Source organism: Biomphalaria glabrata, chromosome 13 (assembly GCF_947242115.1).
Source record: "Biomphalaria glabrata chromosome 13, xgBioGlab47.1, whole genome shotgun sequence".
In the NCBI taxonomy this organism is placed as follows: domain Eukaryota; kingdom Metazoa; phylum Mollusca; class Gastropoda; family Planorbidae; genus Biomphalaria; species Biomphalaria glabrata.
The window spans coordinates 8,796,500-8,810,417 of NC_074723.1; positions in this window are offsets into that span (position 1 = coordinate 8,796,500).

Below are 13,918 nucleotides of genomic sequence, written 5' to 3' on the forward strand. Positions count from 1 at the left end.
AAGGCTGTTTTGAACAGTTTCAATATCAGGCGGGATGTGCCGCTGAGAGGCCAAAACCTAACAAGGGGGCTCAAGTTTGAATCCCGCCTGGAGCAGAGCTGCGTTTGCTGATCCCTTAAGGGCAGCACGGAAACCATTCTCCCGGCTATCCCTCCTATAACTGGACCTCTAAGGAGAATGGACCATAGCGCACTGCGCATGTTTTAACAATGAGAGATACGACATACAAAAGCAATTCTATACAAATCAGGTACTTAAGGCGTCACACCCCAAAGATCGCAAGGTCTGAAAGGGGAACTTTACTTGTACTTTCAAACGAGCTAAAACAATACCACCATATAATTATAAGTGCAATAGTAATTGTGTTTTGAGAAGATTTGAATATCTTTCGATAAGCATCTATAGCAGGGGTGGGCAAATTACGGCCCGCAGGCCACATGCGGCCCGCCAGAGTGTTTTATGCGGCCCGCCGACACCTTAAGAAATCAGGTGTGCCCACACATTTCACATATAAAAATGCAAATACATTTAAATAAATAATTGTAAATATCTATAGATCTAGAAACATTGATACCTTTGATTCTTATCACTTGTCATGAAAAGACTAAATAAACATTGTCTTTCAACGTCATTCTAAAAAGTTTAAAGTAAACGAAGATTATCCTTAATGGCAATATTTCGAAAAATTCAGTCAAAGACAAACACAAGCCAATTATTATATTCAATTATATGAAAAAACTGTGTTGAAAGAGTTGGGTCGGCTTGTACAAGATGGCAAGTGTAACAACTAATGGATCCCGTGCTTTGACTGTGAAAAACAGGCTTTTTAATGAAATAAAGAATTGAATATTAAATGTATTATTGGGATTGATATCTCAATGATCTTATTGGCACAGGGCCAGCCTTAGACATAGTCAAGCTGCTTAGGGCCCCCAATTGGTGAGGGTTTTGCACTACATTCTCCTTGTGGACGACGCTATCGTTAGAAAAGAAATAGCGAAACTTGTCATCAATGTTATTGTTGAAGTACAATTGGTTTTCAATAAATTGAATAATTTTACTTTTGTCGCTGTTTTTTTAATTATCTGCCGGCCTTGACTGGCAGTTCCAAGAAGTACTTGAAGATTTGGAAACAAAACATTCCGATGTTCGGTAACACAGTAGTATCCGCTGGCCTAGAAGAATATGGAATCTCAAGGAAGAAATAGTTAGGTTCATTGAAGGACATTGACTGTGACTTTGTTACTAATATTTCTAATGAAGACAGACTTCATGTTTATCATTGGAAACATTGCAATATTTTGTTTGCAAATGAAATGTATGTGCATCTTAAATCTTTTCAAACAAAGTTATTCCACTTCTCGAACCAGCGAGTGAAATCAGGTTGTATCATTTTCCTTAGCTGAAAGCTGAAACTATTTCTAGTGAAATGGTTGAAAGTACAAGACTTATTTGGATTCCTTGATTGAGGAATTTGAAAGCAAATTTTAAGACGTCAAGAACTTGAAACTAGTTTTCAATACCCTCAGCTCACCATTTACGGCAGAAGCTGATTCAGCTCCAGATGATATACCTCCAAGCAAATTATGATCTGAGAGAGTAATTCCAGTGAGTTCTTCCACAGAAGTTTCATGACTGCCAGAAGCTGTATTCCCATACTTCAGAAAACTTTGCTGCGAAGCTGTCACATTATTCGGAAGCCAATTCATCTGTGAACACACTTTATTTCGTTTGTTTCAAAATTATTAAGTGTTAGAATAGGTCGATGCTCACTGACTGTAATTTGACAGCAGTCGCAAGAATAAAACAACTAGTAAGCTAGTTCTACAGTTTCGGAACATTAGGCACGGATATAAACAGTTAAATGCTTCACATTAAGTACAATTGTAATTTTTTTGTGAAATGTTGGGATTGTGACAAAATTAGTTCAAGAAATTGCTAACTCTTGTTGCAATTCTTCATTTGAGAGTAAAAAAAAAATTATGCGGCCCGCCAGTCCCCAAAATTTTTTAATGCGCCCTCGGTAGGTTGCCCACCCTGATCTATAGTATAGTTTTGAATTTTTAGTTGTGCATCCAATTATGTCTGCGGAGCGTTTGTGACGACCTGCCCCTGTGACTCTATGCCTTGCTTTCCCTTATTTAGATGGCAGCAGTGATCTTTCAATACAAAAATAATTGTTGACATGGACAGCTAAAGTTATATTCTTATTTTTAAGACAGAGAGAGAGAGAGAGTATTTTATGGAGTGAAACTCTTAAAATATCTGTGTATAGTGAGTATAGATCCCCATTGCTCTAGTTAACTAATTGAGCTGATTTAGTGTCAATATTACTAGCCTATATATTAACAACTCGTCTACACAGACATCTCAATATCATGTTCCTTCTCCACCGCCCACCCAACACTCTCTCGCCCTCTCACCTCTTCATAGCTTCTTTCTTCTCTATTATTTGTCGAAGAAAAATAATATTATTACTAGTCGACCGGAGGCGTAGTATACGCCGCTATTTTGCAGGGCCATAGGCCATAGCAACCTTTCCGACCGCAGTGGGACCCACACTTTCATAGGACCCGCGCTAATTCTGTGTAAATTATTAAATTAAACATATTATAACTTATAACAGATTTCTCTCGGCAGCCTGATTTACCAGGAGATCCTAGAAATCTCCTGAAATTGCAAAATATATGAAAAAGTAATGGAAATCTCCGGAAATTATTAAAAGTCTTTTGAAAACTCACACAAATCTCATTTCAATAAGGAAAGCGCCAATCCTACGGGCGATAAATAAAAACGGAATTATGCATTAATCGTAATTGTGCAATTTGGTGAAAGAAGCTTCTCGCGCCTCAAACTAATGAAGAATTACTTTAGTTCAACAATTCTCGTAGATAGATTGAAACATCTTTAATTATTTCTATTGAGCGTGATCTATGTAGGAAATACAATTTTCATGATATACTGTATGACTTCGCTACACGCAAAGTTCGTGGGATAATTCTATCGGCAGAAATAAAAGAGTGATCTTTCCTTTACTTCTTCTTCTCGTCCAAACTCTTGAGCGAAGAAGAGAATTATATATATATATATAGATTATGTTATTATGGCTTTTATATAGCACTACTTTCATACTTAAAGCATGCTCAGAGCGCTTTGGTCCAATCTCAGTTGTGGACCAGTGGGGTGGAGGGGGTATCTAGGGGAAGGTTTTTCCGTACTGCCTTTAGGCGATCAGTAAACACAATTCTGCCCTAGTCGGGTGTCGAACCTCAAGCCCCCGTCATAGGTAGCCAAGCCAAGCCAAGTTCAAGCGTACTCTCGACCACGCTTCCCACTTTCCCTACTCGAATGGCGCTCTAGAACAACGAGTGTTTCAACGAGACCAAACATATGGACTATACAAACAACACATTGGCGTTATCTTATCTTATAAATTACAAACATTATTAGTGGAAGAAGTGTGTTAGACACACCATAGATATAGTCACCTCGAGGATTAGTCCCATCATGAAATTGGCTGTATATTTTACCCCCCCAATATTCAGAAATAGATCAGCTGCAGACTTAAATAGATTAGCCCTAGACTAAATAGATCACCCGGAGATTACTGTGATTACTTGGAGTAGATCTTGAGTTTAGATTAGGGCTCACAAGCTGAGTAGCTTACTCTTCACTCGCGTGCTCTGTATTTATGTATGTGTGTGTGTGTGTGAGAGAGTGTGTGTGTGTGTGTTCATGTTTGTGTACGTCTGTGTGTACTTTAGCGTGCATGTTAATGCACACATACTTCAAATTCTTCGCTAGCTCAAACTTTTCTTCGCCCAATGACTTTTTATCCCACTACCTATTGTACTTGTGGAGTACTTGAGCCATAGACTCTATGACTTGTGCCGAAATAGTATGAAGCATGGCTTGACAACTATTTTTTAAAGTATCTATTTATAACGATTCCTGAATATTATAGCTTACAATGTCTTAAAATCTGAATCTCAGTGGCGACCGGCTGACCACTGTAAAGGTGCGCAAAGTAAGCGGAGTCTGGGAGCGCATGAGACAAAAGATGGTATTTTTGTGTAACGTTTTAATATACAAACTGTACAAACATTTTTAAGCCCATATAGACCATAAAGTTATATCGTCATATCTCCAGGTTCCACCTGCAGACAATTTTTAAGTTTAATGTCTTTACACATCAGCAGTTATCCATTAATAAGGTCCCATGATCGGTGAAGAAACAAAGTCATTTCCCCACCAACATCATGGTCTTGCACTACACGTTCTTGTTCTTGATTCGACGTTTGATATTGTGTACACGTTTCAAAGTCTATAGAACATACTTTTGTTTTACAACATACATTTCTATTTCATGAGGTCTATCTCATAATTTGAAGCTTTTGAACCGTTATTTTTAGATACCTCTAAAGGGTATGTTATTTCTGTAAAAATGTCAGACTTTGACACTTCTTGGAACCCTAAAGAACAAAACATCTTGGAAGGCTACAAATAAAACTTCTTGGAACCATAAAGAATAAAACTTATGGAAACCCTAAAGAATAAAACATCTTGGAACCCTAAAGAATGAAACATCTTGGAAGACTACCAATAAAACTTCTTGAAACCCTAAAGAAAAAAACTTTTTGGAGCCCTAAAGTATAAAACTTCTTGGAACCTTAAAGAATAAAACATGTTGAAGCCATAAAAAAATGATACATCTTGGAACCATAAAGAATGAAACATCTTTAGGCTAGCATCATTTTGAAAACTTATTTTACTGATAAAATACACTGCGTGCAATTAATTGTTCATGAGCATATTTGATTATACGACCTACTTCTTCTTTACCAAAATCATCTTCCTCTTGCTGATAGCTCTGTCATCATTATTTCTACTTCGCCTTCTGCTTGTGGGTCTGAAGAAGAAAAATATCGACATCATCCACCATGGCTTCCATCTCTCTGCTGCAATGCTGCATTTCACACTGTTCACTAAGTGAGAGGCGTTCTAATGCTGTTAGTTCTCTTAGGTCTCCAGCCTCCATCCAAGAATGATATTTATCCTCCCTTGTGTTAACTGGTGTTGACCTTTTTTTGCTTATGCCTCTTTTTGGTTATTCAGGTCTCCATTTTGTGTAGTCGGACACTGATCTTGTTTCCTGTTATTATAGAGCATATCATTTCTATGTTTTTTAATGTTTTTTTTTCTTTGTTTATTCAGTATTTTTGTTTTACATCAATACTTTACACACAACACAAGGATAACAAAACAAAGGGGATGAAGACTTCTGAGGACGCAGTCGTCATAATTGAATATTCCACAATGTAAGCTTGACAGGAGCCAAATAGTTTGATTTATATTGTAGAGCGAATAAGTCCAACTACCAGGAAAATTGGTTACATTAACATAGATATACTTAACACGAGCACAGCCAACATTGCGATAAAGACTTCTGAGGGTGCTGTCGCTCTTACTGAATGTCTATAATCTCTACTTCACCGGGGTCAAGGGTCACAAATGTTGACAGTTCATGATCATTTGCACTGTTCATTGTAATATACCCGCCCGTCGCAGCTCATCAGTTATAAATTCATCATTGCAAATATAGAAGCCTATGCGAGTAGTAAGAACGAGATTAGTTTTTATTAGCTGCCCCCGAAAGGGTAATATACGCTATTAGTTTTGTGTGGTTTGTCTGTCCGTCTGTCCGTCCCGTTTAGATCTCGTAAATCGGAAAAGATATTGAAAATCCGACATCTTGATATTTTAGACCATTCAAAGTTCTGATGCAACGACTACTTTTTTCTTTTCTGAAATCAAACAAATTAATTTTTAAAATCAACTATGCAAGCAGTTTTTTCTTAAAAATACACCATTACAATTATTCACTATTAATAGTAACAAACGAGAGAAACTCTTTAGTAAGGACCGTGTCTATTTATCATATTTTTAACACATTAATGCAAATGGTTTTAGAATTTTTGTCACAATTTTTTTTCTAAAATTTTCATTACTAAGTCCAACAAACTAATTACATTTGAAAAAAAAAATGTTTACTTTTATTTTTAAAGAGAAAAAAACTATTTAGTATACATACAAGTGGAATTTAATTAAAAGCAGCAATTAATAAGGATTGTTTCATATTATAAACGCTTAATATACGACACAGACATGAAACTGGAATACATATCTTAAGAGAAGAGTTTTTATTTGTTGAGACTTTAAATGAGAGACTGGCCATTTACAAAACAATTAGATCAATTACATAATTATTCAATAACATCAGTTAGGCCTGGTTTACATTTAACTTCGCCTTCAATTTCTCCTATCCCTTAGTCTGTTGAACCGTAGGGGCACCACTCAAGATCAGTCAACCGACTTTCTCCATTTCTCTTTCCTTTGAATTTGATAGAATTTCATTCATTGACAGGCCTGTCTATTCCTCGATGTTGTCTTTCTATCGCTTTCTCTTACTTTCTCTTCATCTTTTTTCCTGGTACTATTCCCTGAAGGAAGGTCTTTGTGAGCCCTGATGACCTTGTGATGTGGCCATAGAGTTTGAATTTACGTTTTTTTGACAGTGGTTAGCAGGTTATTTTGGGGTTAAATTGCCGTATTGATCCTGCTTCTAATCTCTTCCTTCGTGATGCGGTCTTTGTAAGTCACACCTAGGATTTAACTATAACTTCATAACCATCAGTTCATTGAATACATATGAATATCAACAATGTAATAATAACATTAACAAATCTCCGTATCCTGTGATAACAAGTCGTTAGTCCATTATTGTGACAGTAGTTTCAACACGAGCTAGTCTCTTCCTTATGTCTCTTTTTGTTGTTTGTAAATCATAGTTTCTGATATTCTTTCTGAAAATATTGAAGAGCTTTTCCATGAAAGATGCCTTTCCAATTCACTCTGAATTCTTAAAGATAACCTGCACCCATTAAACCACTGTTACATCAGATCTGAAGGAAGTGGTCGTCTCCTTTCCATTAGGACTAAAACAGAAAGATTAAAAAAAAACTCCTTCATCCCAATATCGGTCAGAGTGTTACAAGATCATCTGTTGTCATCGAGAAGTTCATAGAAGTCTAATTCATAAAGCGCTGGTAATGAGTGTGTATGTGTTTCGTGTGTGAATGTTGTTCGTATTCGCATCTTTACTGTTATTGGTACAGTAGTTGCGCTGAGGTTGTCAATTGTAGTCAAACTGAATTTCCATTTGATTGGATCAATAAAAGTTATCTTATCGTATCTTATTGATTTTTATTTAGATGACATACATTATTATGAACGTAGTTGTAGAGAATATAAACATTTTTCTTTTTGTTTATTCAGTATTTGTATAGTAACATCAGTATCTTAGACATAATTGTGTAGTAACATCAGTATCTTAGACATAATTGAGTAGTAACATCAGTATCTTAGACATAATTGTGTAGTAACATCAGTATCCTAGACATAATTGTGTAGTAACATCAATATCTTAGACATAATTGTGTAGTAACATCAATATCTTAGACACAATTGTGTAGTAACATCAATATCTTAGACATAATTGTGTAGTAACATCAATATCTTAGACATAATTGTTCAGTAACATCAATATCTTAGACACAATTGTGTAGTAACATCAGTATCCTAGACATAATTGAGTAGTAACATCAGTATCTTAGACATAATTGAGTAGTAACATCAGTATCTTAGACATAATTGTGTAGTAACATCAGTATCCTAGACATAATTGTGTAGTAACATCAATATCTTAGACATAATTGTGTAGTAACATCAATATCTTAGACATAATTGTGTAGTAACATCAATATCTTAGACACAATTGTGTAGTAACATCAATATCTTAGACACAATATAAAGGACAACAAAACAATGTGACGAAGAGTTCTGAGCGCGCAGTCGTTGTAATTAAATGTTCCACAATGTCTGCTTCACCAGAGCCAAAGGATTTGATTTATATTGTAATTCTTTTTTCTAAGAAGATTACATTGCCAAATACACATAAGACCAAATCGTAAGTTGTATTTTTTTTTTAATATATTTTTTATTGTGTCAAAACATTCTCTAATGTCAATATAAATCATTAGTACATATAAAATGAAAGAGGGTTGTTCAGGTGGTAGGGGCAATAGAGTAGTCAACACCTCCCCACCGGGCAGACCAATACTTTTTTTTTTTTTTTTTTTTAAATATTATTCTTTTCATTGTTTTTTTTTTCCTTCTTTCTTTAGGAAACTTCAGTATTTATGCTTTTCATTAAAATTGCTCATCATGGGTATCCTTGTGCTCAAGGCCTCTTTTCTATTCCTCTTTGTGGGCTTTCTTTCTTTGCCTGTTTTTGAACCTTCCTGCCTCTTTTATGGGCTTTTTTATTACAAAAATGTCCTCATTTTACAAATATTAAATTGTAATGAACTAAACAAAAGTATAAAACATGAACAACTCAAACTTAATGTTGTGACACGGTTACTATGTGTGGTCAACTGTGACACACGGTCAAGTGTTGGGTACCTGGGAGTGAAGGGACTTGCGGGAAGTCACGGGTGTAAACAAGACGAAGGAAGTCATTTAGTGGAGTGGTTCTGTAGATAATGTTAGCCTTGTATATATGTTATGTTGAAATGCTTCACAATTAAAAGGCACTTTATACTTAAAGGGACTTGTTTCTTCACACTTAAATAGTAAATAAAATAGTAAATCTACGTTAAATAGTAGATAGTAACTTACTCGAGATAAAGATCTAAATAAATCTTGATCTGCCTTGTGAAGATTGGTCTCCGGTTTTGTTTGTCTGTTGATAACCTTTGGGTCCACCTGTTGAATACCAAGTGTAATTAATAGTTAAAGTATTCCTTTTTAGTGAATTATAGCCGCTTTTTTTTTAGTAGTAGGTTTTTTTTTTTTTTTTTTTAGGAATCCTTGGGCGTTAGGCCTTTTTTCTTTGCCTCTTTTTTGGCTTTATTGTTTTTACAAAATATCTGCTCACAGATGTATATTATTAAAATATTTCATTAATATTGCTTTTTAGAGGAATTATTATACTTAAAATTGTGGTTTAAATCTTCGTCAATATTTAATTTTTTTCTTTTGTTGCACAAATACTCAAATTTATATAACACCAAAGATGTGATTGGTTGAAAAATAATGAGGTAATTACCAAACCAAAACATATTTTTTTAAAATTTAAAACAAAATGTTTTGGAAACACTCTATTTAACGAAAATAGAAATAAAAAAATCTAGTAAAATAAAAAAAAAAAACACTCATTACGTTAATAAAAATATTCTTTATTTTTAAAATGTGTTTCGATATCTACTCTTATCAGTGACTGTTTTATTTATCCGTAAAGAAGTCTTCTGTTGGATGTCTGTCTGGGTATCGCTGAAAGCCGCTTACATAGATTACTGATTTAGCTCAAGTTTCGGTAAATGTAATGATATGAATTGCTTGTAATTTAAAGAGTCACTTAGCAACACACCATAGCCATCAACAAATGAACCACGCCAAGGGTGGTTTAAAAACATGTCATTTCATTCAACAAATAGAGACCAGTTTAATGTCTAGAACTACACAAACACGCCCTTATTCTTCAAAGTCTTTAGCGTCATGTACAATGGCAATGTAATTACATTATTTTCCCGATTATTGTTTTTAAACTATCGTCACGGCATTAAAGGAGGCGCGTTGACTGAGCGGTAAAGCGCTTAGCTTCTAAACCGGGGATCCTGGTGAAGACAGAGATTTTTACTTTCGGGATAGTTAGGGTTAGGGTTAAAGGTTAGGGTTAGGGTTAAATAGATTAAATAGTTATCGGGAAAATCTTTAATGACGTAAAAGAAAGAAGTAAAGTTCCCCTTTCAGACCTTGTGTTCTATAGGGCAGATGAAGCAAAGGTCACCTGTTTCTGTGGCCTACGGTTAACTAGGGTGTCATGTGGCCAGCACAACGACCAACCGCCTTTACTTTTCCCCAACGTATGTCAGGTACCCATTAGAGCTGGGTGGACTCAGAGACGCCCAAAGATCCCTAAATGTATCTGTTATTATGGAGTGTACGAGCGTCTTTCTGATGTAACCATGAAAAAAATGAGCGGATGATTTTGGTTGTGTAGGCGGAATAGAATCCGATGAAACCACGAGGTGTTACAATATAGGAATGTGAGAGCTGAACAGGAGAGAACAAGAGAGAGAGAGAGACGATTAACAGAAATAGGGGTATTTTTAATTTAATTTTTTTTAGAGAAAAAGAAATTTCGTTTAAAATAGTTCAATAGCATTGGACCAAAGCGCTCTGAGCATGCTATAATTATGAAAGTAGCGGTATATAAAAGCTATAATTTATTTATTTATTTATTATTTAATGCTTCTACATACATTGACGATAATGTTGAATTCTGTGAATATTTATTTTAAAAAGTTTTATTCAGTTTTGATTTAAAAGAATTTTATTTCAAATTTATTTCAAGTTTATTTTAAGTTTATTTCAAGTTTATTTAAGTATATTAAAAGATATCAAAGTTTATACAAGTTTATATAAGTTTACTAGAGTTTATACCGAGTTTACATAAGTTTATCGAAGTTAGTTATTATATTATAAGGTAATAGAAGGGGATTTACGTTTATTGCAAGTTTATTTAAGTTTATTATTTAAGTTTATATAAGTTTATTTGAAGTTCTACATCAAGAGTACAATACATTCGTTTAGTTGCACTAGCTGTTTGGAGCTATAAACCAACGACCGAGTGTCAACATTTGTATTGTCTCCTGTAGATCTCTCATTAGTGCAACTAGTATAACTCTATCCACTGCTCTGTAGACTTAGTCACTCAATGATCTCATTCTCGCTTGGCTTAACTCTTATGACTGTACACTTCAAGTTTTAGGACACTGTGGTATTACAGGGCTATTAAGGTATCTGAAATATATAAGAGTAGGCATTTCAACCAATTTTCAAATGTTTTTTGTGGTTCTGCTTTGTAAGTGTTTATAAATGTTGTCTTCCTGGATGTGATCAAACGATTTATCTTTTCTTTTGTTCTTCCAAAGTTTTCTTTCCCTGTTTCTGCTTTATGCTACTTTGTGTATTGGATTATTTACCCCCCGATCACGTCATAGAAGGGATCTTCTTTTGTTTACCTTTCCTAAAGAGTGTTTCTGTAAATGTTCTGAGGACTTGTGGTCTGTTTCCTTGGCATAGACTTTCAGCTCGTTACTCTTTAGACCCTTTTGTGTGTGTGTGTAAGTGAACTTCAGCTTTAGAGGTAGGATAGGTCTGTGGTCACCGCCCACACTATGAAGTACTGAGATTTGGAAACAGTTTATGGTGACTCTATTTTGATCTATAACTACGTGTTTAGAAGATCTGGCCTGTTATATATATATTATATTGTGGTCTCTTAGCAATAGCTATTAGATTGGAGCTTTTTACGGTGTGATAGGCAGAGGCTTGAAATAATGTTAGTCTTTTCTTCAATCTTATTCAGTGCTCTACCAGAGACTTTTCAGTTATATTACGCTAGGAAGCTATAGCTATAACCTCCAAGACGCTATAGCTATATTCCTCTAACCTCCCAAGACACTATAGCTATATTCCTCTAAACTCCCAAGACGCTATAGCTATATTCCTCTAAACTCCCAAAACGCTATAGCTATATTCCTCTAAACTCCCAAAACGCTATAGCTATATTCGTGTAACCTCCCAAGACACTATAGCTATATTCGTATAACCTCCCAAGACAATATAGCTATATTCCTCTAAACTCCAAAGACGCTATAGCTATATTCCTCTAAACTCCCAAAACGCTATAGCTATATTCCTCTAAACTCCCAAAACGCTATAGCTATATTCCTCTAAACTCCCAAGACGCTACCGGTAGGCTATATTTATATTCCCATAACCTCCCAAGACGCTAGAGACTGTTCAATTACATAATGTTATGGTGTTGTAGGCTGTTCAATAACTTTACGCCAACAAGCTACAAACTTTTCAATACCATTACACTAGCTAGGACACTAAAAACTGTTCAGTAACATTGTACTAGGATGTTATAAACTTTTCAAAAATAGTACACAGAACAAAAATGCTATACACTGCACAGCTACCATGTACTAAGGGGCAATAGACTAATCAGTTGCGGAATCCTATGGAGCTAATATTTCTCTAGTTGTGGCTTCCATATACTTCTATTATAGGAAAGGTCAATTGTACGCGTCATTTCTCCCAAAACTTTAATTTACTCGGATCAAATTGAAACTTAACAAAAAACTATTTATTGTACCTAACAAAACATGAATCAGTTTAAAAATGAACCAATTAGTCAATTAGTTATTGGTAAATAATTATTATGTTTTGATATTGAAAAAAAGGAAATAACTTCTACATTATTGAGATATATAGTTTTAAGCGCGGAGTTCTTCCCCTTAGATAACCTTTGTTTGGTGCTTTTTATAGGTTGTTTATTATTCCTGAATAGTAGTATTTCACTTCCCTCTTGTCAGAACGTCTCACGAGCTGGTGGTGTAAAAGGGAGGCGGGGGGTGAACCACAGTTTCTTTAAGGAAGCTCCTTCTATAACGATCTCAAAGAAGCTGATTGAAAGGAAACTGTAACACCAATAAGAACATCTCATTAGAATCAAATTACCAAGAAAACAAAATACCTGAAATAGATTAGCAACTCAAAAGACTTGTACATATATAAGAATAAAAACATTTTTTTAAAGTTCTCAGCCCACGACACAAAGAGTTCCGTTTTTTTTTTTCCCAAGATAAAACGATGAAATATTTCTTGTACGAGGTTGAAACTTTGAGAACTTTGAGTTCCGATATAAATGTTTCGCATCGTGGGCAGTTGCGTAGCAAGGTACCCGTTGGCCCGGGTTCAAGAATATCTTGGTGGGCCCCCTTCCAGCCAATAAGACAAAAAGGAGTAATCTAAATGCAAAGATATTCCAATGTAAAGATCGTACTTTAAAAAAAAAAACACGGCTAGAAAAAAACAAAAAAACTTCGAATGGATGGTTTTGAGATCATACGATGAGAATGAATGGGCATTGGCATCGTATTGGTTTCAAAATCAACCACCGCTGGAATCCTTTATCGGGATAATTTAAATAGGCACTCGCTGAACCTCCAAGAAAACATTTAACATCTATATTTCATTTAGTATGGGATACAACCCAGGACTTGTGTGACAGGCTCGATCTAAATGGGAGGTGGCATAAACACGGCTTGGTGTTGGACCGAATTGATGTTGGAAATCAAGTGCCAGGGCTTCTTGTGACTGAATTAGAGACAGTATTACAAGCGCACATTCTTAAAAGCACTGTATAAAACGATATTATTTATTAAAATCTTTCGTTTTAAGACACATTAAGAAGTAATATGTAAGCATGTAGTTTAAATATTGGACTATTAGTGTTAAGTTAAATTTTAATTTAGGTGATGGCCAGAGACTGTAGATGTATACGACGTAACCACTGCCTGCTACACAAGTAAATATCACTCCAGTATTGCGAGGACTATAGGACGTAACCACTGCCTCCTACACATGTAAATATCACACCAGTACTGTAAGGACTATAGGACGTAACCACTGCCTGCTACACAAGTAAATATCACACCAGTACTGCGAGGACTATAGGACGTTACCACTGCTTCCTACACAAGTAAATATCACACCAGTACTGCGAGGACTATAGGACGTTACCACTGCTTCCTACACAAGTAAATATCACACCAGTACTGCGAGGACTATAGGACGTAACCACTGCCTGCTAAACAAGTAAATATCACACCAGTACTGCGAGGACTATAGGACGTAACCACTGCCTGCTACACAAGTAAATATCACACCAGTACTGCGAGGGCTATAGGACGTAACCACTGCCTGCTACACAAGTAAATAT